The 24,011-nt window shown below is 45.9% G+C and overlaps 1 protein-coding gene and 1 pseudogene across 1 annotated transcript in view; one reads left to right on the plus strand and one right to left on the minus strand.

Moving 5' to 3' along the window:
* Positions 1-24,011, minus strand: part of Igfbp7 (insulin like growth factor binding protein 7) — a 62,401-nt gene that overhangs the window by 14,663 nt on the left and 23,727 nt on the right. The gene's annotated exons all lie outside the window — the stretch shown is intronic.
* Positions 16,421-16,492, plus strand: LOC121821078 (small nucleolar RNA U3; annotated as a pseudogene).

Raw genomic sequence — 24,011 nt, forward strand, 5'->3', positions numbered from 1 at the left:
AAAAGCATAAGTGACTTGACCATTTTGCTACCAGGCTCTACCAAGAATTCTCTAAGTTCTAGATAATAAAAGTCGGTATTATCTCTGACGTAGAGGGGGTGGGGCCGAGGGTGGTTGTTAGCATCAGTTCCTGGCACAACACCGACAGAAAACCCTGGTCATTGTGAATGACCTTGTTGGACCAATGCTGGACTCAGCAAAAGTTTAACAAACAGCATCTAAATTGACAAATACCCCACCCTACACAATGGCTTTCGGACTCTGCATGTACTCTTTTGCAAAGGAAAACCCTATCAATTAATGATTAAGTAATGAAGTAATCAGTAGCCCTCAGAGTAGGTGGGGTAGGCTGTTCCCCTTGTCTTTGTGTTGGTAGAATCCACGGGTGTTTGGAATTCTTCCCATTGACATTGTTCAGGGATGTTACCAGGATCTGTCTGCTTGTATCAGGCTGCCTAGATCTTTGCTGCTTCTTGGTCTGGGAACTTACTGGGAATAAGCAGAGGAAGTAAGGAAGCATATTCCACTCCCTACCCCAAATGGAGATTGAACTTGGGGTCTTAAACATGCTAGGCAAGTCCTTGACTGCTGAGCTATATCTGTAGACATGGTTTAATTTTTTATTTTGAGACAGGATCTAATTAAGATGTCTAGACTGGTCTCAAATTCACTGTGTAACCCAGGCATGTCTTAAATTTGAGAGCCTCCTGCCTCAATCTCTTCCACAGCTGGGATGGCAGGTCTGCATTACAAGGATGGGCTGGGAAACTCCTGGTAAAGACAGGACATAGATTACAGAAAGATGCGTGGTGGCAGGGAGAAGAAATGTGGGGAGCACTTAACGCCGACCCAGGGACACCCCAGGGTAAGTCTTGTGTGGAAGGAGAAGTTGACACAGAACTGCTGGCTGATGTGACAGCCCCTCCCCAAGGCAGAAAGGCCCTCACTGCATGCCTTCCGCTGGAAAGCAACACCATTTCCAACAATCATCTTCTACTACTCCAGTGTTCCAGAGTTCAATTCCAGAAGGTTCTGTTCTGCTTAAGTTCAATGACTCTTTACAAGTAATTTCTCTTTCCATTCTATCTTTCTTCCAAGAAAGTCAAAGAGAATCCAGAATTTATTTCTGTCTCAAAGGATATGGGCATTAGACAGAAAGAAAGGTTTCAATTCATCCTGTGCTGATTTTCTGACGTAAAATTCTCAAAAATCTGTTCTCAAGGCCAGCTCATGAGTCATGATATTGGCGTCTCAGTTGCCCTCTGTGCCTGGATTCCAACCAAAAAAGAAAATCCCAGATTTCTTTCAATACATAGGGACAGACCCAAGATAATGTAATTATTTACTTATCCATGTTCTTGTTCCACTAGGGACTTCAGGGCTATAAACATCTGTCTGGCAAATATCCTGTCTATAGGATGACTGTCTGTCCACTGTCCCCTTCCCTTAGTTACCCAGGCAACTCCAGAAAAGAGCCACAGTGCTGCCGGGTATGAGGAAAAGTCCACCACAAGGCTTTCCCAGCCCCAGGCTCATCCACATTTCACTGTCTCAGATGCCTGTGTCCTAACCAGTCTACACCTCTTTGATCTCTTACCTACACAACTCAGTTAATTCTCATTCAATCTCCTTTGCTTCCAATAATGCCCATCTGTCTTTCAAGTTCATTTCTTATTTTTAAAAAAACATTATTTGCCCTCAAATCCTAGATGGCCTTTTCTTTTGAATCAGTCATTCTTTGAAGGGAAAGAAGAGGGATGGTGTAGAGGACAAGGAGAAGAAAGAACATTGAAAGGAGAAAAGATGACCAGATCCTCAATGAATCTGTAGGAAGGAATCATATTCTACTATTAGAAGAAAGCTAAAATTCCATGAATGAATCAGGGTCACCCTGAAAGCACCTAGAAGCAGTTAGAAGTCTCCTGTAAATTCTCTGTCCATTGTTCCCTCTAATGATGTTCCAGGCAAATGACTCACACTACCAGTTACTTTAGGACTATTCCCTTAGGATCCAAGAGTAACCGTGTCCCGAGATGCCACCAAAAACGTAGAGACGCAAGAGTTACAGATGGGCAAATCTACATTTGGAACATTACAACTTGGTTCTGCAGAAGCCGGGAAAGACAGTTTTCACAAATCACACAGATGACAGGGGAGTGCAATTAGTTTCCAATCCGACTAGCAGTTCATGTAAGCTGATTTTATATAAAGTTGTAACAGAGAAGTTAGAGTTAAAACTCATCGTGCTATAATAAGCACGGGGAGGGATAATGCTCAAGAAGTATGTGAACAATGTCTCAGCCTCTTGCAGAGCACAAAGCCTTCCTCATGACCTGAGTTGTCCTCACCATGACAAGCAGCTCTCCTGGGAACAGAACACTCGGCTCTGGACTCCTGCCCACGACTGTAGACAAACCACTGAGCCATTTCTACAGAATAAGAAGTTAGGGCTTCTTTGGGGGGGGTTTGAGTGAGTGTGAGTGTGCCTATCATGAATGTTACAGAACACAGTCAACATGTATGAAGTTTTTTGGATCTACTGCCAGGCTCTGGAACTCTCCATGCAATGCAGACAGATCGGGTAGATTTCTCTCTCTGCCCAAGTGCACTGTGCATGACTTGTTATTAATCCAGCTCCCTGTCCTAGGGATGGAAAAAAATGGAACATACAAAATGTCATCTATTACCTAGTCAGCTAACTTAAAAAAAAAATCTAAAATGGGTGGGTAGATGTTAGAAGTCATGTTTTGAGGCTGAGTGTACAGTCCACAGAACCTAGAAGGATAGTCAAAGTTCTCGCCTGCAGGATCTGTCTCCTGACATCACTTTTGGTTACACGGTTTTGGCTTTACTCCATTTCTCTTTTCCTCCATCATCTCTGGTTTCTCCCCCCAACAGCTCACTCTTTCTCATTCTACCCAAGCTTTACTTTCTGCTCCCAGCAGTCAGGCTCGCCCTCTATGACTTGCCTGATGTCACTTTTAGAACCTTTTTTTTGACACTGACACAGACTCACTTCTTCCTTCTCATCTCTTCCCTTTATTCAAAGACTGAACTCTCACTCCCTCGGGCATCTGCAAAGCTGCTGTCTCTAAGACAAACCCACACACTTTGTCTCTAAGGTCCTGATGGGTTCAGAGCTCACCCCACACAGCTGAGCACGTCATTGTCCTCTGATGTTTTCTTGGCTGGGCTCATGAGGATGCCAGTGTTCCGATGGCATCCGATCAGCTGGCTCATCAGCCATCATGATTTTGCTTAATCTTCCACTTGACTTTCTGTTGGAGTAATGCTACGATTTTTGGCTACTGCTCACCAACTAGCCAATTAGTACATATCACCAGAAGATGAAATTAATTTGAACATCCCTCGCTCAAAGCAAATCCCAATGAGGAAGGGCAGCTCTGCTGAGGAAAAAGGTTCGTGGACCATCCTCACATACACAATAAAATAAAGCATTCTGCATCCCAATGGTTAATATCTTCACATTATGCCGCCCACTGTGTATGTTAACAAGGCACACACAGCTGAATATCGGGAGTTCTCCAAGGCAGGGTAGTTTGCAAACCACACTCACCTTGACTCTTGATGATGCTGGGCCCTAGAATAGCTCCTAGGGTGTGGGCCTTCATACCAAATAAGGGGAAAGTGGAGCTTAAGGAAGACTCAGCACTCCATACATGGAGGAGTCCAGACAACTTGGCAGGAGTCCCTCAATGGAGATGAGATTCCCATAACACACCCGAGGGGAAAAGACGAAACAAAAGTTCAAAATGGGAGAAGAATAGTAGGAAGGCACTATGGCCACGAGGGGGAAGGGGACGAGGCAAGTAGAAGCTTCCTGATATGAAGCAAGGGAAGCAGCAGCGGTACAGCTAATTAAAGAGCGGAGCCATCTGCCAGGGCAAGGCATTTTGGGGACTTCCAGAGGTTGGTATGGGAATCCAGCACACAGCCTCAGGGGGGTCAGCTGAGGTCAGCGAGGGGAGCAGCCAGTACCACCTCTGAAGCAGCACAGGCCTGTGTGTAGTCCAGGGTTTCAGTGTAAGGAAAATTCGTATGGTTAAACACCGTAGTGTAAGTAATGCATCAATACTTCAGAGTGACGGGGTCCTGGCAAAACACCGTTTGGTGGGAAAAGTGCGTAGAGTGCTTCTTCTTTCTTCTCCTTCTTCTCCTTCCTCTCCTTCTTCTTCTCCTTCTCCTTCTCCTTCTCCTTCTCCTCCTCCTCCTTCTCCTTCTCCTTCTCCTTCTCCTTCTTCTTCTTCTTCTTCTTCTTCATCTTCTTCTTCTTCTTTCCCTAGAAATAGTCTACTGGGGGTGCCTCAGCACATTTAGACCTTAAGCAACATGCTAGGAGTCCATGGAGTAACGCTCAGTATGTATTAGTATGAACTATTTATGACTTCGGCATTGACGGTTCTTCCCTTCTCTGACTGAGGAGCGACATGATTCAAGTGGCATTTCAAGAGACGACTATGGAAGTCTCTGCAGGATCGTGACACTCTGGGGACCAAGGGTGTGGGAGCAGAGGAGGATGAGTTACTCAGCAGAACATGTAACGCTGCCTAGTCACTGGGTCGTGGGAACACGGGAAACCATTGAGAACTGGGGGCATAAAAGGCTAGAGGAGACCACTGTGCTCAGAACTCAAGAGGTGTCACAGTCTGAGGAAGGCACAGGACCGGAGCTGGGAAGGATGGGTCTGGGTTTCTTTACTGTCTTGACATTTAAAACAGATGTTTTTAGTAACTATGCAAAATAATTTCTTCATGACAGTTTCCTACACGGTTATTATTGCAACCTGCCCACACACAACCCCTCATCATCCCCGCTAAGATCTGTTGGATTTGGGTTCAGAACGTTTAGATTTTTCTAAATTTGAGACATCACCCGGCGAGAGGATGGGAAGGGATGGAGAATTCAGTGTTGACCAGCACTGCCCAGGCAAACACCACCCAGTTTCCATTTCAGCCTGGGAAGGCCATGCGGGTTCCTCTCTAGGGCAGGGATCAGTCTTTACTCCCCCTCCCACAGGGGATCACACTGGGCCCATCAGACGGAGAAATGGGAAGCTGAGGTGATGCTCAGCCTTGTATTTGCAGGGCTGGTCCTTTTGAGCCCACATGACTCAATACACCAAACCCTGGTGACAGCGTACCCGGGCCTGGAAATCACATTTCCTGGCCGACTTCTGATGGCCTTTGAGTTAGAGAGACACCCCATTTTGGCACCAGCATTTGATATTGAGTTCTCCTTCGAGTGTAGTGCAGCCAGTTTTTTTTTTCTTAATGCTAGACACACAGATGCCTTTCTACAGACTGCGCATCTTATAATCACTCCAGATTGCTTCCCAAGGTTCACATCACCATGGGATGTGAACTGAACATTGCTTCTTGTGATTTGCTGCTTACGAACAGGTCATATTCAGTGGCATCTTCCTATTCTTTTCTCTTCTCTCGTATGTCTCTAGTACACATAAAAAAGTGGGGTACTGATAAAGGGTCTGAATTCACTCTGTCCCCTTTGTCTACTGCAGAATGTTCTAGGAGGGTCTAAGCCAACCCTACTACAGATGATCCTGTCACATGTGGTCTGGGCTCCTCCGTGGAGGGCCCTTGCATTATGTCAAACAAGGCATGCTTAGGTGAGTGAGGTACAGCTCCCTCTGGTAGGGCAGATGAGCTCCAACAGGCCCGTGTTGCAACCTTGCCAAGTGGTGAGCTAATGTATTCAGCACGGACCCCATCAAGTTGGAGTCCTTAACTGCCACTCGTGACTGACTAATGTCCATACACGTTCAGCTAGGCTGGGTTTGATCTGGTTTAAGCAGATGGAAGAGCTGACTTTACAAAGTGTGCCTTTCTGAGGGGAAACTCCCTAGTTACCTGGGTGTTTCTTACTTATATTAACATTACCTTGGAAATCACAGGCCTGGCCTGTCTGGACTATGACTGACCATAAATCCAAGGTGGTAAGATATATGATCACTTTTTCCTATTCTTTGAGCACAGAACCGCTTATGGGAAGTTTCCACAGGAGAGTACTGATAGCCAAGCCTTGCAGACAGTCCGTCCCTATTCTTGGATTTCTAGAAGCTAGACAGTGAGCTCCCAGAGCCCCACATTCATGAGTCTATGGCAGCCCCCTTTTACCGCCATCCTTAGGCATCCTGGAATTCTCCGGCACCCAGAGGGACTTCCTGATCCCACTGTGAGTGGGATGACTCTCTGATCTGGAGGCTTGTCCATTTCAGAGCTGCTTCTGCACCCACAGGCTCTGCACTGACCAATAACGGCTTCAGGCTAGTTACGAATACATGTCCTTCATCCCTCCTCCCCTGGGGGGTGGGTGGGTGGGAGGGGGAAAGATGTATGGGACTCGCAGATGGCTTTCAACACCAGCAGGGGTGGACTGTTCAACCAACCCAGCGGCTGGAACATTTGGAAAGACTGAATTTGTAGGAATCTCATAGAACTGAGAACAATGGATATTCAGTCAGTAGAGGATGAAGTTCCTCAGTGTCCTGAGGACTGGATTAGCCATGAGAGAGTTTCATACTCTAGGAACCCCTGTGGGTTCCTAGCTTGACAGGCTAACAGCTCTAGAAACAGCCCTCAGAATTTGACTTTGAAGCAGAATCTGTTACCAGAGTCTGTTTAACGTTCAGAAGGGCCCACTGGAGAAGTTCCAGCCATAAGGATGGGCCCATAGGATCTTAACTGGTGGTTGCTAACTCAGCTGCACACTGGACTCTGGAAACACACACGGCTGGGCCACATGCCCCGTTCCCAGATGGGGTCTGGCCCTGCAAGGTTTTAATTGAGTGCTATAAGGCGGGAAGTAGTCAGAGAGGAAGACAGGAGGAAAAGATGGAGGGGGAGGAGGAAGGACCGGGTGGGAGAAAGAATGGCCGTGGCTACTGCTAGGGGTGAGAGGCACAGTGCAACTTAGGGAGTCCAAGCATTGAGGGTGAACGGGGACAGCCCAGTGAGCTGGCTCTGGGTAAGAGTATGGAAACCTGATGACCAACCCCGAGGCCCTTTTGGCTGGACTATTTAACCACTTCAGGCACAGCGGACGGCGTCTCCCTGACGCTCCTAGTTAGAAGCAGTGAGCTCACTGATCTTCCTGAGTCTGAACAGTTCTCTTTGTTGGCCATTTTTCATCTTGGTGAGTTAGAGCCACTGGTTCCCAGGCTACCTCACCCCACCCTACCCCATCCCTGCCCTCCTGATTCCTGCTCCAGGCTCTATGTATATAAATGGGGCTTCTCCCTGGTGAGCCGTGGGTGCCACCCATGGGATTCTCCCCGCCCGGCTCTGCTCCTTTGTCAGGTGGGCCAGTCAGGACACCTTCTGGCTTTGACAGGACCAATGTGTGGTGCAAAGAGGGATCCGGCTTTGGTGAGGCACAGCGGCTCGCACCCACTGCTAAGCTGGCATTTGGCTACTGCTCTGGCTGATGGTTTTACCCATCAGGCCTCAGCTTCCTTCCCAGCTAGAACTTCCATGGTTACAACTGCTTGGCAGACAATCCCAGACATGAATCAGCCGTGCATAACTGAGTCTCCCTGTTCTCTGTGGTTTTCCTTCCCAGCCTGTGCCCTCTGGTTATTTTCTGCGGCACTCTGGGATGTCCACAAACCCCTAAGTTCTCAGCTATTCGCCCCCAAGTCACGGCCTTTGTTTTCTATTCTTTGCTGAAGTGTTCTCAGGTTGTCTCCCAGTTTCCTAGTAAGATTTAGCATTTCTTCTTCCATGCTCTGTATTGTCTACTGTTGTTCCCAAGGCTTAACTCGGAACAGAAAGTCTTGTTTCTCTGTTGTGGTTGATTCTTCTCGTGTGGGTCTTGGGTACCCATGAAGTGAGCCTGCCTTGTGTGCCACTGTGGTCTCCATATGTGTTTTGTCACAACTAGGAGACAGTTTTTCTGAGTGCCATGAATTTAGTCTGTAGCCCCGGATGGACCTGGACCTGCAATCTTCCTGCCTCTGCCTCCAGAGAGTGGGTGGGGGGATTACAGGGCTGTACCACCAGGCCCAGACGGATGCTGTACTTTTAGGACTGGGAACACCTAAATGCAAAGGACCGTAAAGGTCAGGTGTGCCTGGGGTCTGTCATGGAGCCAACCCTTTCTCTGCAGGTTTTTCTTTTAGAGCAAACACCAACTCCAACCTTGGAGGGGTTTTCCTTTGTTTAAGTAAGATAATGTGTCTCTTTTTCAGAACAGCCTCACAGATAAGGAGAAACTCTGTTATAAACACAAAGGATTAAAATGTTCTCCAAATTCTTGAAGTTGTAGTTTCATTTCTCTTGGATACATTCTCAGGAAATCTCTTCATCAAAGTATGTGATCCTTTTAGGAATCTGGGGGTGCAAAGATAATGAACAGATCTCTGAGCTCAGTTAAGCTGGCCAGCCTCAAGCATCAAGATCATGTTGGTCACGAGCTTCACCTGCAGGTGGATCTTGGAATTCAAGGGCAGCCTGGTCGATGTAGCAAGTTCCAGACCAGCCAGGGTTACAGAGCAAACCTTGGAAGAGAGATAGAGACAGACAGACTGACTGACACAGAAAGAGAGAGAGAGAGAGAGAGACAGAGACAGAGACAGAGACAGAGAGAGACCAGAGAAAGAGGGGGAGAGAGAGAGACAGAAAGCAGAGGGAGACAGAGAGACAGTGAGAGTCACAGAAACACAGGAAGGAGGGAGGGAGAGAGAAGGAGGGTGAGAGGAAGGGGTGGAGGTAGGGAGGGAGGAAGAGGCCTGTGGAAAATGATGTAACAGTTGAAGGAACAACACCGTGGGCTATGGTTTGGGAATGAAGCGTCACCACAGGTTCATGTTTAAAGGTCTCTAGGTGGTGTGCCATATTGGGAGAAGGAGACTTTAGAGATGGGACATGGTTGAGGGTGATGCGGCTTTGAAACATCTTCTGTCCCCGGCTCATTCCTATAGGACATGAGAGAAGAAATGCTAAATCCTATTAGGGAAACTGGAAGAACATTTGAGAATGATAAAAGACAAAGGGTGCTTCCTGGCTACCATATGGTGACTAGATCCCCTCTATCATGCCTTTCTGAACGATGTGCTGCCTTACCATAGCCTAGAAACACAGAACCAGATAACCAAAGGCTGAAGTCAGGAGCCCAAACAAGTCTTTCCCCCTTTCTATTGTGCCTCCCGGGTGTGTGTCACAGCAAATGAAAAGTCTGGTTAGCACATCAACGAAATCCAACTCCAGCACTGTATGGTCGTAGGCAGGTAAACACATGCACGAAGTGCAGGAATTCATTTGGGTTTGCCATGAACTAAGTGTTGTGCTGGGTGACATGGAGGGCAGGAAGACAAAGGAGATGGGCCTCTACCCAGGATTATAGCCCAGGAAGTGTGGACAGACGAGCATACAGACAATTATAATACAGATAGGCTGTAGCTAGCTGTATAATAGATGTAAAAATATTTGGCTGTGTGAGGTGATGCATACTGTAATCACAGCGCCCTAGGAGGTCAAGACAGGAGAGCCATGAGTTAGTAACCAACCTGGGCTCAAAAAAAGTAAACAAAAATGTTCTAGTTGAGTAGGTCAGAATCAGATTTATGCGAAGGGAAAAGAGCTTTAAAAACATATGTGCTTCCCCCCAACATACTAATAATAAATAAATGTTTTAAAAGTTTAAAGATAGCGGGTGAAGATAGATAAGGAAATTCCAGGCAAGGGACCGGAATGTTCAAAGATGTTGGTAACTGTACTATGTTATATTGAAATTGGCTTTTATACTCCATATGAGTCATATATCTACTATTTCATTTTGATTCCCAAACCACTCTTGTGGACTAAGTAAGCTCTTTTATAGAGAAGTTTCCATAAGGTCAGGTGTCTTCTGTGTGGTCACAGAGATGGCAAATGGCTCTGTATCTAGATTTCCTGAGTCCTAACGAGAACCTTCTCCATGCCACATGGTGCTTGGTTCAGTACAGCCAAGATGCCCAGTCTAGCTGGGTTTTGTTGGAGGGCCGACGTGTTTGAGTAATGAAATGGAATGCTGAGTACTAGTGGCCAGGCTAGACAGCAGAGTTTCAGTGTTAAGTCAAGGCGATAAGTTATGTCTACAAGTTATCAGTATGGAAAGGCAAACAAAAGCAAATGTATTAATATCTTAGAGAAAGTCTAAAACTACTAGATCATAACCAGGGTGATAACCATCTGCCCGTTGGCTTGAAATGACTTCACGGGTGCTAGCAGATTGGGTCAGGGTAAGAAGTTTGAACTCTACACTCCAAATAGATGAAAATCACCTTCCCTAAACTTCATGCTGGGTAGATGTTAACCCCACTAAATGGCTTGCTTTCTGCTCCCAACTTAGAATACGGCAATCCAGGGAACCTAGATCTTTTCAGCTCTTTTAAAATAAAATTGAAATGTGTTTAATGTAAAAGTCTATGTCTGCAAATATGCCTTTTGTTTTCACTTGCAAACCCAGAGGAGATGGTGTATGCATAGAAATTACCTCCTACAAGCCAGAAGGGTGGCACGGGCCTTTAATCCCAGCACTTGGGAGGCAGAGGCAGGAGGATCTCTGAATTCGAGGCCAGCCTGGTCGAAGTCAGTGTTGACACTCAACTCAGTAAACCCTCCTTGGTGGAGCCCATCAATCCTCATTTTAGTGAAAATGCTCTGTTTTTGACATTATTCATGTGCCAGGTTATTAGTGAAAATGCTCTGTCTTTGACATTATTCATGTGCCAGGTTATTAGCGAAAATGCTCTGTCTTTGATGCTATACATGTGCCAGGTTATTAGCGAAAATGCTCTGTCTTTGACACTGTACATGTGCCAGGTTTACACTGTTACCTTTCTGACTCCTAGAAAAGGAGAGGATCCATTCTACTAAACTACAAAGTGCAGAGCAAGCCAGAGCTCGTCCTGAGGACCCTCCTGGCCTTCTTTCTTGTTACTCTTCTCCTGGATTCTGAGCTCCAGTCACAGTGAATCTCCTGTGGTTTCTCAAATGTGTCTTGCTCTTCCTGGCCCCTGGATTTTTCACACCAGTCCTTTTCTAGAACATTCTCCACCCTTTCCCTAGGCTAAATCCTACTATCCTCTGAGTTTCACTTTGATTTTTTTTTTTTTTTTTTGGTTTTTCGAGACAGGGTTTCTCTGTGTAGCTTTGGAGCCTGTCCTGGAACTCACTCTGTAGCCCAGGCTGGCCTCGAACTCACAGAGATCCGCCTGGCTCTGCCTCCCGAGTCCTGGGATTAAAGGCGTGCGCTGCCACTGACTGGCTTGACTTTTGTCCGACACTAAAGTCTCTACCTCCCCCCACTCCTTCTCCTTGTGTTTTCTGCATCAACCTTGTTCAGAATGAGGGTCTCCTCCCTGCACTCCATACTCATCCTTACCGAAGCCTTCGCATAGTCTGCCTAACACACCCGATTGGAGGCTCGGTGCTGGAAAGGGGCAGACAATTTATCCCTTCTAGTTTCTTCCTGAGTCTCAGTGCCTGGAATGGAGGGAATGATTAACTAACCGCTGAGCCTCAGAAACGAAGCTCCTACCAGAATGAACGCCCAGCTTAGTATTTTCATAAGGAGGTTTAAACAGCTCAGGAGTCAGTCCAAGAAGCAGGCTTTCTTCCCTGTTACTTATTAAAAATGACCTTGTAGGGCTCTAGATGACAGAAAACCAGCAAGCTGCCACCATGCTAGTCTACAGTTTCTACACGGGTATGTTTTAGCATTTGGGAAAGGTGCAAGCCCAGAGATTTTGATTAATTGTGACCTACTTATGAACTGGTGCTCAGCCATTTGGAGGTACAGTATGTGAATGTTTGGGCTTGCCCTTCCTGGGCGCCTGAGTGGTTCCCAAGGAGAGCCCTGAATGCCTAAAGTTGCTCAATCTGTGTTTTTATGCTTTTACTAACATAGGTCAGCTGTTAAAAAATGTATTTTAGAAAAGTAGCAATTTCATTTTAAAAGTTAAAAAATACAACCCTGGAGACAAAAGCTAAAGACTTGCTCTACAGCAAAAGGCTCCTTTCTCAGTCAGTGTGTAAGCTTTAAACATTGGAGGTCATTGGATGCAGGGTCTATGACTAGCAAGGCAAGGTGTACAAAGATGTCAACAAGAACCGTGTTTTAAATGAAGCCCACCCACTTACAGGCTCCCAACACCAAGGAAGAGTCGTGGATGCCATAATATAGGGGAAACTTTTTCTAAAGGAACAGGTCGGGTAGGGGACGAGATTGAAAGCAGAGATTCTCCACTAGTGGAAAAGGGGTACATCCCTGTTTGTACTTTTTTTGTTTGCTTGTTTTGGCTTTTCGGGACAGGGTTTCTTTGTGTAGCTCTGGCTGTCCTTGAACTCACTCTGTAGACCAGGCTGGCCTCAGAGATCCACCTGCCTCAGCCTCCTAAGTGCTGGGAGGCCTGTGCTACCACGCCACACTGCTAGTCTGTTTTTAATAGTGCTGGAGATTGAACCCAGGGCTTCATGCCTTCAAGGAAAACACCCAATCACTCAGCTACACGCTAGGCTTTATTTTCATGATCTTACATTGCCATGGAGTCAGGGCTGGAGAGATAGGTCAGTGATTAAGATCTTTTGTTCCTGCAGAGGACCAGGGTTGGACCCATATGATGGTTCACAACCATCCTTTCCATCCTTTCTAGAGGATCTGATGAGCCCCTTCTGACCTCACTGGCAACAGGGACGCACATGGTGCCCAAACATACATTCAAATGAAACACTCATACACATGAAATAAATAAATATAAGAAAGAAATTACCACGAAGTCAATGAACTTTAGACATGGAGGAGCCCTCAATTCAGTGCTGCCCAAACCTTCATTTGCAGATGAGGGACCATGGCTCACCCATTTATTTGCCTGTGCTCATTTGCAGACGATATAGAAGAGGAACCAATGGGCTATATGAACTCATCTCCTCGATTTGATTGACAACACCATAGGAACTTTATCTATCCTTACTCAGGGCCCATCACCCAGAGAGCACAGGATGGCGAGAGCAGAAATGTTTTGGGGAAAGCCACGAAGCATTCCTAGGCAGATATCTGGTCAGCTGGCAGATTCATCTTGGGAGCAATTCCAGTTTGCATGAATGAAACATGGACAAATAAGACAGCTCTGAGTCTGGGCAAGTAATTCTCCCAATTCTCCTGGGTTTGGGGATGGGAAAGTGCAGCCTGCTCTGGAATCTGGGAACATCACAAACAGTACTGGGTAGAACTCCTTGAGTGACCTCAGCCTCACTTCAGTCTTGTCACAGTCCCATTCCCAGGTGCTGGCTTACCCACATATGTGTGAGACAATTAAAAACAAAAAACAAACAAACAAAAAAAAAAAAGAAAAGAAAAAGGGAAAAAAATCTTTCCAAAACACACGCTAAGCAAAATCTATCTTCGTGTGTTCTCTGGCAAGAGAGTTGGAACACAAGGGATGAGTCCAAGGGCATGACTCACCCAGCAAGACAAATGAAGTTAGTCAATGGAGGTTAGGAGGGCAGTTGAGGAAGCGAACAAGAGCCGGGCTTGGGAAAGGGGCTCTGGAGAAAACCCAGTTACTGAGAAAACTCAGTCCTCATCCCTGAGACAAAAATACTGGAGAGGACAACTTAAGGGAGGAGGAATGTATTCTGGCCCATGGTGCAGCCTGTGGTTGCTTGGCCCCAAGGATGCAGGCAGATCACCATGACACCGGGATCACATGATGGGAGGCATCTTGGAAAATAGCAAGTGGAGAAAAGGACATGAAGTGGCCAGCTGAAGATACCATCTCATTAAGCTGCTTCCTCTGAAGGCCCCATTTATTTTCACCACCTCCTAGTAATGCCATCCTATTAGAACTCTATCAAAGGATTAACACTGATTAGGCCCCAGCCCTCAAAATCACGATCTCCGGAAACACCCACACAGACAGAACTACAGGTGTGCGTTATTAATCTCCTCGGTGTTGTTTTTTTAATCCAATGAAGTTGGAGCAATCATCCCACTATCCCTGGATTGACTCCACCACGGGGAAAAAGTTCACTCTTACTAGTAGAGAACTGGAGTGCCAGCAGCCAAGCATTTTCTAATCGGCAGGTCCGTCCAGATGTCAGCCTCCTCCCCATGATGGAATTGCCCACCTGGGTTCTGAGCCAGCTCGCCTCAAGAGTTGGTAGCATTTCCATCGGAAAAGAGGGTTCAGCAGTTACAAATGAAGATCTGCCCGAGAAAGCTTACTCTGGAGCCTCAGCTTCCACTCCCAGGTCAAAGTCACTCCTTCAATCTCACTCTCCTCTGGTCACCTCCTGGCTGCAGGACATCTCTGACACATCTTTCGATGATTTCCTCCCTTCCTGTGTGTGCATGCTTCAACTGCAGCTTGACAAATTACAGTTGTATGTACTTAGAGGATGAATGTGATATTATAATTTAGGAATAAACCAAGGTCTATCACTTCAAATTCATATATATATATTTGTATGTGTGGGGAAGACATTTGAAATGTAGTCTCTTCCCGAAGTGCACAATACACTCTTTATCATATCCACCATGTGGCACAATTTACTAAAATAAATCACTTCTGTTTCATTGAGCTTCTGGGCCCCTGAGCCATCACCATCCCATGCTACAGTGTCCCCACCCAGCTGCGAGGTCCACTATTCTTGTCACTCTGATTCTTTGCTTTTGATGGTTTTGGATCTCACGTGGAACTGAGAACACACTATATTTTTCTGTCCCTGGATTATTGCACTCACCACAGCAGTCTCCAATTCTGTACAGGCTGTCAAAAATATAAAATTTCCTTCCCTTTAAAGCCTGAGTATTATTCCATTGTGCATATATACCATTTTTCGTTTTTTTTTTTTAACTCATTCATCTGCTGATGGAAACTGAGATGGATTCCATAATTTGGCTCTTGTGAGCGACATAGGATAGATGTGAGACTGCTCACATTTTTCTGACATATTTGTTTCATTTTTTTTTTTTTGGTGTAAATACTCAGAAGGGGCCATGGCAAGTTCCTTCTTGATTTCTTTCTGCTCTAGAGTCTTGGCTAATGGCGTTCAGTGTCAGAAAGACAGTTGCTACCCTGGCTCCCTGCTATAGCTCCCTCGGCCCCTGCACTGACCACAGATGTGAGTTTGTGTTGACACTTGGCAAACTCTTTCTTCCCGAGAGCTTCTGCAGCATCTGACCCGAGTCCCGTTCATCCCTTCCGCCATGTTGGTTTCCCATCCCACTGTCAACTGATTCCCTTTTTAGAATCTATTTCTGTTGCCCTTGAATGTGGGGACTTATCCTAGTGGCTCACTTGAGCAGAATGTGTGCGAGTGGTGACTGACTTCGAAGACTAGGTCCTAAATGGCACCTGGGATTCCTTTTTGCATTGTTTTGGGTTACAGGTTCTGGGAGGAGAAGGCTGCCATCCTGTAACAATGCTCAGGCATAGCAAATGGGAAGTCCATTTGACAATAAACTAAGTACTCATGACAGTACCATGCCAGTAAGTCACAACACAGACTGGAGCCCTGTCCCTTCCCCTACACTCTGAATGCAGGAGAGCGTATACATGTGTGTGGATGCCAAAGAACGACACTGGGCATCTTCCTTGATGGCGTTCCTTGCATCTTGAGGCAGAGTCTTCCACTGAACCTACAGCTTTCCAAAAGGCTAGCCTGACTGGCCAATGGGCTTTAGGAGTCTGCTTGTCTCTTCCCCTCACCTCCTGGCTCTGGGTTTACAGATCCTGGATGCCCTGTGTAGTTCTAGGTGGGTCCAGCAGATCTGAACTCAGGTTATGCAGTAGGCATTGCGCCGGCTCGGCCATTTCTCTAGTTCCCCGGCTGACATTCTGACTCTTCATTAGACAGTGGTAGTCAGAACGGCGAGGCTGAGCTATTCCACAGTGTAAGTCCACAGGGAGGAAAAGTCTGAGATAATAAATATTTATTGTTGTTTTAGGCTTCTAAGTTTTGAGCTAATTTATTATGTAGTAGTAAATAACTAATACCTCTTTGAGCTTTTCCTACCACAGCTGGAGATCTCCCTTAATAACTGTAATCTCTTTAGGGAGAATGAGGACTTTTATTTATTTTTGATCATAAAGTCCTCCTCCCTAAGAGTTACCATAAAATGAAGAGCAACTCAAAAGCAGAGTGTCCACATCACAAATTAACACGAGGCCCCGGCAGATGGGCAGTTAGCAGTTTGGGAGCATTATGATCTGGCTCCAAGGAGATGTGTGCACTGATCATAATATGCATTTCAAGGATTTTTTAACGTTTGTACTTTCCATCCCACAATGCTCGAGGTCATGAAACTCATTATATTAAAAAGACCTGAAACATACTGCCCAGGATCCGCAAAGCATAAGCCTTTGCCATGAGCATCCATAACTTTAAAAGCCCATAGAAAGACTATACTTTCAGGGATCATTTCTATAGTTTGTTACTAAAAGCCCATAGAAAGGCAGTGGGGGCATTTTGTCTTGTTAGTCTTGTATTTATACTTTAAGAAAGAGTGAGATTAATCTGTTACCCTGTAACATCTGAGTATGTGCAGACTGTTTTGGTTTTGTTTGAGACAAGGTCTTTCTATACATCTCTGGCTAGCCTGGAACTAGATCATGTAGACCAGGTGTCCTTGAACTTGCAATGATCTTGAGTCTGGGTGCTGGATGCTGGGATTGCAGGCACATGCCACCTCATCTGGCTCACACTTGTTGGTTCGGGATCCATTTTCAAAACCATATAGTATATCAACTCTTTGCACAATTTAGAGCGTGATAGGGTAAGTAAACAAGAGATGATGTAAAGTACAGGTGTGTATAAATACTACCATTTTATAAAAGGGCCCTGAGTATCTGTGACATTGGTATCCCAATCCCCGTGGGTACTGAGAGCAGACACAGAGAGGTTTCATAAAGAGGCTGCTCTAACTCAAACAGAAAACTGAAAACAAAGAGGACTCAAGCCACATTTGATGACACATCTTCTATCCCTGCCTCCTCCCCCGCCACCTAGTCAAAACACAAAAAAACAAAAAAGTCAGATCGTCTATTAACATAACAGATTCTGTTTATCTGTGCATTTCCATTACGGCTCGAAAATTGAAGACGGCACAGTTTCCTGCTGAAGATCGCATTTAGAAATCTCTTTGGGGACAGAGAGGTAAGTGCAAACCATTAAAAATATTAATTTGTAAGAGAAGTCTGTTCCAAATCACTCCTCTACATTTTCCTCTGGCTAAATGAGACGGGGGGCCCCAGGCCACACTTACAGTGCTGGAACATTCCCAGTAAAGGTTGGAACATAATAGTTTTCAAGTCAAACATGTAAAATAGGAAACCAAGAGCTTAGGTTAGAAAACCTCTGTTTTCTGTTTAGAATGCGTAAGCCAGATCACCAATTGGGGGAGGGCAGGGTGATGAGCTCTGAACTCAAGGGACCACCAGGGTATTTTTCCATCTGGTTATGACCGACTTTGGCTGGGAGCATAGGATAATGGTGACGTGCTTGCCTAGAGTGTACGAAGTCCTTGAGCTAAATCCCCAGCCGGAGGGGCTGAAGATTAACCTGGAAAGCTAAATGTCATCGATCTCGTGAATAAGTGTTGAAGACACTACACTTCCGTGTCAAGGAAGCTACCAAAGGGACCATCCATGGAAGATGGATTCTCCCACACAGGCTCACTGTACCATGCTCGATAGGTCTTCTGCTCTGAACACATATGGCACTCCGGATTAATAAAGTCCCAAGGGCCCATGTGCGTGCGCTGGTGCAAAGTCTACATCTGGCTGGAGGAAGAGTGAGCATCAATTTAAGGTATAGCAAGGGAATGTTTTGGCCCAAAGTGACAGCCATTCCTCTAGGTCCAGCTGAAAGCACCATCTTGGATAAATATCTCGGGCATATTTGGGGAGTGTCCAATACTGCCGTGGTATTTAGAAAGAACACTCTTTCTGCTGCAGCCCTTGGAGAACTGATTCTGACCCAACACTATATTCCTTGCTGTCATGGAGACCTGTTCATCCACCAGGAGCATCCTATATGTTCGGGGAGGGCCGGCTGGATCTGTCAAGGGGTGGGGGTGGGGCTTCATCCCCAGGTTGCTTGCCTACACAATCTGTGCTAATGAAAGTCTGCTGGATCACTTAGACATAGATTCAGCAACCCTGGCATCCCAACACTGTCCCTGCTGGGCTACATTCAAGGGGAACTGGACTCTTCATTATCCCTGGGTGGTCACTGTGTGGGTGGGGGTCCTCAAACCCACATGCTGCCACTATGTCCCTGGCCCACAATCTCTGGGCTCAACTCAGTAGAAGGGTTGGCTTTAGTCACTCCCCAGGAGGTCTCAGAGAACCACAATGATGTTCAAAGGTTGTGAAGGTTAGCGTGGGATAGTTGGTCTTCTTTTCATTGTCCTGTTTACCTCTTTGTATACTAAGCCTCTAACCCAGAGCAAAACCAGTTTATTATTTTTGCCTCTACTTCATTTAAATATGTTTTGTTCTCTCCAAAACTTAATTATGTCAATAACGTTGAAATTTAACCCCCATTTTGAGTTATTAAGTGAGACGAGATGGGACCTTCCTGAAGCAATTTGAGTTTTGCCCTCATGGGTGGACTGATCCATTCATGCCCTATGGATTAGTGGGTTAATAGGTTATTCTGAGTGGGTCAGCTATAAAAGCCAGCCTGGCTAGATCTCTAGTGGCTTACATCTCTCTCCGTGTGATGCCTAGTGCCACTTTGGGACTTGGCCAGTAAGAAGGTCGTCGTTAAATGTGGTCCCTTGACCTTGGTCCAGAACCACGAGTGAGAACGGATCTGTTTTCTTGATAACTTACCAGTTGGTAGTAATGAGCTATTAGCAACAGAACGTGGACTATGTCACACCACCGCTTATGTCTTTTCTTCTGCTCCCCCTGAAAGTGTGGGGAAGCAAACTTGGGCTCTGCTCCTCCTCTGGGCAGGTGTCACTGTTATCCCAGCTCTGTTCCTCTCCCCAGCACAGAACACTCCAGTTCTCCTGCCAGCTCATCACCAGCGACTGAAGTCACTCTTGCTAACCCTGGCTTCTGTCCTTCTTATACCGTTCAAACAAACACACACACACATCCTACTGCTCTCATTCAGAAAAGGTTTCACTCGGAAACCCAGGCCCTCTTTGAACTCAAGATCTGCCTGCTTCGGCCTCCCAAGTGCTGGGATTATAGGTGTGTGGCTCACCCCAGGCTCTGAGCTCTTTGAAATTTCAGCAGCATATTTCTTTTCAAACCTTTCAGCGCCAAGAAACAACAGCAACACATGTTTCAAGGTGGGTGGGGGATACCCAATGAAACTCACTTACCAGCACCCAAATACGGCCATGCTTCAAAAATCTAAATTATACTTCATTGGTATCATGTCTATTAAAATAATAGAGCTTTATCTACCTCAAGAGTAGGCATCCTCAGGGAAGAGTCATGTTTTGTATGACAGACGTTAAATCTGATTGGAAGGCAACGAGAAACAGTGTTCTGTGGGGAACACCATGCTGACTGGACGCTTGACTAATCACGTTTTAAAGCCTGGTGCTTTGCTCACAGACATCTTCCTTTAAAAATAAGCAATCCCACTATTCAGAGCCTTCTCTGTACACTGCGGCATTGAAGGAATTTGAGAGTTAGCAAATTCAAAGTTGGAAATTAAAGGGCCATGGATAAGACTTGAATCCATTTATCCACAGTGAGATGAGTATGGCTTTGAAGAGTCCATCCTCATTAGGATCATCAGAACATGACCCGTGATCTGGTACAAGGCTACTTTAACTAACCCCCTGCCCGGCACAGGAGGCTGTGTGTGCTAACACGAGCCCTGTCCTCAAAGGATGCAGAAGATACCACAGAATCACAGGACTCAAAGATCACTTGCTTTTCTCGATCGGTGTTATTTTTCTTCTGCAAGGCTGAGGATACCTCCCAAACTGCTTTAAAATAAATCCTGAACCCTGCAGGAGTGATCAAAGCCTCCCCATCCACAGAGGAATGTCTGTTCCTCCAAGCTTGGGTGGTTTCCAGACTAATGAACTAGAACACTGTCAGATGCCTGGTTGCCAAGTGATACGTTAAAGTGCTTTTCTAATGAGATTTCTGCAAGGTAACCATAAAACCTTAAAGAGAGCACCAAGCTTCAGTGAAACATATATATATATATATATTTTAAAAAGGAAAGGGAAGAAAAAAAAAAAGCCCAACAACAACCAAATGCCTCTAAAAGAGAGAAGAGGTCAATGTGGTAGCTAAGGACGTTAAAGAATATTTGATGAATGGGGGAAAAAAAGTCCAAGTGATTTTCACATCTGATATATATGAAATAATGTGGTCATGATAAAGGAGGCCCTAATGTCCACAACTGACTTGAACTAGGGCTCTTCCCACTCACCTGTGTCTATCTGTAATGGATCCGCTATGTACACAAGCTCCAGACGGGCTTGCTCTCACACAGATGGAATTCCATGTCCAGAAGTCCTAGCTGACAATTTGGGAAGACTATATGAAAATACTGTGCCAGGGGTCTTGCCTCAGTCAGCCTGGGCAGCTGTGCCATAAACTGGGTGGCTTATACAGAAGAAACTTCTAAGAGTTCTGGAGGCTCAGAGGTTCAAGATCATTGTGCAGGAATGGGCGGGTGCCAGTGAGAATTTCGCCTCTTTTGTGGATAGCCATCTTCCTACTACAGCCCCATGTGGCTTGACAAGGTATTAATCCCATCCTTAAGGGCTCTACTCTTGTGAATTAATCATCTCCCAAAATCTTCACCTGCAAACACCACCAAAAAAAAAAGGGGGGGGGGCTTGAACATACGAATTCTGGGGAAGCATAACCTTTTAGATCTCTGTATTTAAACCAATAGAGTGAGTGGTCCTGTGGTGGTCTGAATGAGACTGGCTTCCATAAGCTCACATGTTTGAATGCTTGCTCCTCAATTGGTGGAATGCTTGGTTGGGCAGGACTAGGAGGTAGGGCCTTGATGCAGGCAGGCTCTGAGGTTTCCAAAGCTCACACCGTTCCTAGTTACCTGTCCCTGCTTTGTGCTTGTAGATCCAGATGTGAACTTTCAGCTGCTGCTCCAGTGCCCTGTCTGCCTGCACCATGGTCATGGACTCTAACCCCCTGGGACAGTGAGCTCAAATTAAACACTTTCTTATTAGTTGCCCTGGCCATGGTGTTTTGTAACAACAATAGAAAGGTAACTAAGACAGCTTCTTACCTGGAACATGAATAGTATCAATGCCTCAAAGCATGGAAGACTCTGAAAGAGCTTTGAAAGTTCCCTTCTTGGCTCTTACCTGTCACTCTGCTTTCATTATCCAACCATGAAACCTCCCTGACATCAGTGAGGTTGTACAAAGAATCCTGCCATCTCATAGATAGGCTCAATCTGTTTCTATACTGATCTGACTGGTCTTGTAGCACCAGATCCTGTGCAAGAGTTTAAGAATAGGCTGAGTGAGGTCGCACATGCCTACAATCCCTAGGTAGAAGGACTAGGAGTTCAAGGTCGTCATCATATAAACTATAAACATGTGGAGACTGTGGTAGTTTATTTGGCCCCCATAAACTCATAGGGGGTGGCTTTTTTAAGAGGTGTGGCTTTGCTGGAATGGCTATGGCCTTGATGGAGGAAATGTGTCACTGTGGGGGTGGGCTTTGAGGTTTCCTATGCTCAGGATACCGTCCAGTGACTCAGTTGATTTCCTATTGCCTGCAAGATATAGGACTCTCAGCTACTTCCAGTACCATGTCTGCCTGCCATATCCCTCCATGATGACAATGAACCAAACCTCTGAATTGTAAGCCACCACCTCAATTAAATGTCTTCCTTTATAAGAGTTGCCATGGTCATAGTGTCTTTGCACAGCCATGTAAACCCTAAGACAGAGATCTTATCTCAAGAATCCAAACCAAACAAACAAAAAACAAGATGAAGAATGGAAAGGACAAGCTGCAGTGTTCTCAACCTGTGGGTGGTGACCCCTTTGGGAATCAAACAACACTTTCACAGGGGTCACCTAAGACCACTGGAAAACAGATTTTTACATTGCAATTCATAACAGTATCAAAATTACAGCTGTGAAGTAGCAATGAACATAATTTTATATTTGGGGGGTCACCACAACATGAGGAACTGCATAAATTAACTGCATTAAATTAGGAAGGTTGAGAATCCCTGGGCTGGAGGATGACGTCAGGCACACAACAAGTAACACAGGTGTTTAGCTTAAGGCTTGGCAGCCTGGAGAAGACATCTGTGAAGTACCTTCTATACCTGAAATGATGCTGTTTCACTTCGAATGTGACACGTCCCTCACAGGCTAGTGTGCTCTAGCAGCTGGGGCTGCTGTTTGGGAAGGCCGTGGAACCTTCTGGGGCTGAAGCCTTTCTGGAAGACTCGGGCTGATGTGGGTGGGCCTTGAGTTTTCCAGCCCCACCTCACTTTCTATCTGCTTTGTACTTCCTGTTGGCCGCAGTGTGACAAGCTGAGTCACACTTCTGCCTCTCTGGGTTCCCCACCATGATGGACTCTGTCCCCTCAGAGTTGCAAGCTGGAAACAAACCCTAGTCCCTGAAGTCGCTTCCTGTCAGGTGTCTGGTCAGCGCAGAACACTCGTGATGAAGGCAGGTGCTCTGTCTCGGACGCAGTCTTGATTTTTACTTTCTTCAGATGGAAATACCAAGATTAAACAGACATTTTATTCACAATTTCAAGAAAAACCCAATCAAAGATGGGTTGATGCCAAAGAGGAGTTATTATTTAACAGTTTAAGATCAGTTTTTTCCACTGGTATTGGAAAATGATTTATTTAAGGTCAACAGGATTGAAACGATTTTCTAAGCTTGTCATTCTGTGTTTAAACAGAAGAAACAGGGCAGACTCAGACACGGTCATGATTAAAAACGCTCTTACTCGGCCACGGGACACATTCAAACAGCCCCCTCTCGGCGGAGGTTCTTCAGGGCAAGCACATTAAAAAGCCAGGAACCTGACCTAAGACTGACTCCGGAATGCACGGTCCACCGCAAACGCTGAGACACAGCCTGAAGGTGAATTCTCTGTGGAATTAGGCCTCAGTGACAGATGACTGAACTCGGAGGGGAATGATTGTGTTGCCAGGCGTGGTGACACAGGTCTGAAATCCCGGCACTCCGGCAAAAGGCAGGAGGCCTGAAGTTCAGCATTATCTTTGGCTACATAGTGAGTTCAAAGCCAGCCTGGGATTTATGAAATTCTGTCTTAACAATAAGAATAACCATGGTGACAATAACTAAAACTAGGCAGCGGGGGTCCTGGAACCCAGGCTCCTAACCATTATGTTGTGACACTTTTTAGACAACCAAAAGCTCTGCCTCTATGCATTAACGAACACGCAAAGAGACTGCTTATAGCCGACAGAAAAGTGGCACAAGATCCATCTCCTCCCCTCCGTCTTCAACACACTTCCTCCAGTTCTAACGTCTAAGAACTTCATCCCGATATCGCCTCCTCACCTTTCACAAGGCGCCTCTGAGGAGCCAGTGATATGAATGCTTGTTCTCACTCAAGGGTCTTTCTTTCTTTTTAAACAACTGTACCACGTTCCTTTGAGCTTTGTTTTTTTTTTAACACTGACCTTGTCCGGGGAGGGCTGGTTAACCCACAGCCCACAGGGCCCCTGACACAGTCAGGCATTTCAGAAATGCACTTGGATGGTATCTGGGAGTTTCCCTCAGCAGTGGAAAGTTCCGGTCACTCTGTTCAAAAGACCAGTTCCGCCATCCAGCCCAGCTGACCTGGGAAGTACCCCACAGACAGAGCTGGCTCCCGCCCATGGGGCCCCAGATGTTTGTGGACCAACTCAGTGCTTTCGACTGCAGATGCTCATGCTTGCAAGCGTATCCTGAATGTGGGTTTCCGTTGATGCTGCTTAAGGCTTTCCATTTAGGTGGAAAAAAAACCCCAAACTGACCTTGAGGCCTT

The sequence above is a fragment of the Peromyscus maniculatus genome, chromosome 10, assembly GCF_049852395.1.
Source record: "Peromyscus maniculatus bairdii isolate BWxNUB_F1_BW_parent chromosome 10, HU_Pman_BW_mat_3.1, whole genome shotgun sequence".
NCBI classification, from domain to species: domain Eukaryota; kingdom Metazoa; phylum Chordata; class Mammalia; order Rodentia; family Cricetidae; genus Peromyscus; species Peromyscus maniculatus.